Source organism: Miscanthus floridulus, chromosome 15 (assembly GCF_019320115.1).
Source record: "Miscanthus floridulus cultivar M001 chromosome 15, ASM1932011v1, whole genome shotgun sequence".
In the NCBI taxonomy this organism is placed as follows: Eukaryota; Viridiplantae; Streptophyta; class Magnoliopsida; order Poales; family Poaceae; genus Miscanthus; species Miscanthus floridulus.
In genome coordinates, this window is record NC_089594.1 from 19,438,110 (window position 1) to 19,439,549 (window position 1,440).

Below are 1,440 nucleotides of genomic sequence, written 5' to 3' on the forward strand. Positions count from 1 at the left end.
AATTCTCTTCCCTTTGCTGACTACCTTCACCTTGTGCTATATCTCGAGTGGACATAGCCACCCTAACAACTAACCTATATCTACTTGCTTCGGCCTTTATATATCTGCATTCTCTGCTATATCCACCTTTACTTGGTATTCAGTGCTCTATTCTAGAAGTCTGTAACACCTGACCTCGAACTCCATTGGCTCCTTACCTCGAGCCGGGATAAGAAGATAGATTATTTGATTGTTTAAACGTGAGACGTATAGAGAATTCTGACCTAAATGGATGCATTGATTAGGGTCTTTGTCCCTAAGAAATGCATCCTTACGAATACAAGAGTGGTTTTTTTGGGTATAGCAGGACTTGAACCTGCGACCATTAGGTTAAAAGCCCAATGCTCTACCAACTGAGCTATACACTCAATTTTACAAGAAGGCTTGGTGTGGAAAAGAAAAGAGGGTGGCCTGGCCCCTTTTCTTCTTATCATATCACAAGGGCGCGGCTCTGTATGGGGCTTGTACTGCGGAGCAAGTCTGGGAGTCCTTTCCACTCATTGAGGATTCTATCTAAAAAAGAAGGTCAACGGGGGAGACTATAGTAGCTCGAACTCAGACTATCTACGAAAAAGCTAAAACTCCCTTGTCTTCAACTATGAACTTACATCTATCGATAACACGGGTTTCTTAGGTCAATCACATCCCCAGGAACTTCTAACTGGCCTAGCAAGGACCAACTTGAGAAATTGATTCGATTTAATGAGAGGCTCGGAGATGGTATACGTAGAATAGGGGAAAGTAAAGACAAACTTCGGTCAATTTACGTTTTCAAAACTATAGCTATCTTGCCTAGAGTCCCAGAGCTTAACGGAACTCTTGTTTACTATAAGAGCCCACCGCTTTATAAGTGCTTTCCTCTCTCTTTCTTTCGAACCATAAACTCTGAAGCGGTTTCACTTTACCATACTGGAGAAGGGCTTCACTCGCGCCTTGGGGACAGAACTAGAGTACAAAACTAGCTTCCTTTGTACATATTGTTTTCAGGTAATAATACTATCATTGAGAAAGAATAGATAATGACTATCAGGCATATGACTGATTTCTATATGGGTGTAGGCTCATACTCTCATTTTATCCTTGCTCGCTGTTCCCGACAGGAATATGTCACTTAAAATAAGCTATTGACGTCTTAGTTCCGACCTTGTCTCGTTTCTTTCTTTTGTTCACTGGTGCAAGGCAAGGGCGGAGCTCTCTTATGTTCATCTTCCACGCCTGTCTACATCCCAAGCACTAAATGAGTGAAATCCAATCCCGGAAAAGGCTCTCTTGCATCTTTTGCTTCCCCACCCGGCCTCTATTCTAGATTCACCGTCTTCGGATGCATCAGTTTATTATGCTTATGCCTAATCTTAATACTGGCTAGTTACTTCAATTACCTTACCCCACAGCCCCTCCTTT

At 42.4% G+C, this 1,440-nt stretch overlaps 1 non-coding gene across 1 annotated transcript; it reads right to left on the reverse strand.

The window, feature by feature from the left end:
* Window positions 1-334: 334 nt before the first annotated feature.
* On the reverse strand, window positions 335-407 carry TRNAK-UUU (transfer RNA lysine (anticodon UUU)). The gene has a single exon. It is a non-coding gene; the product is annotated as a tRNA-Lys (tRNA).
* Window positions 408-1,440: the final 1,033 nt, after the last annotated feature.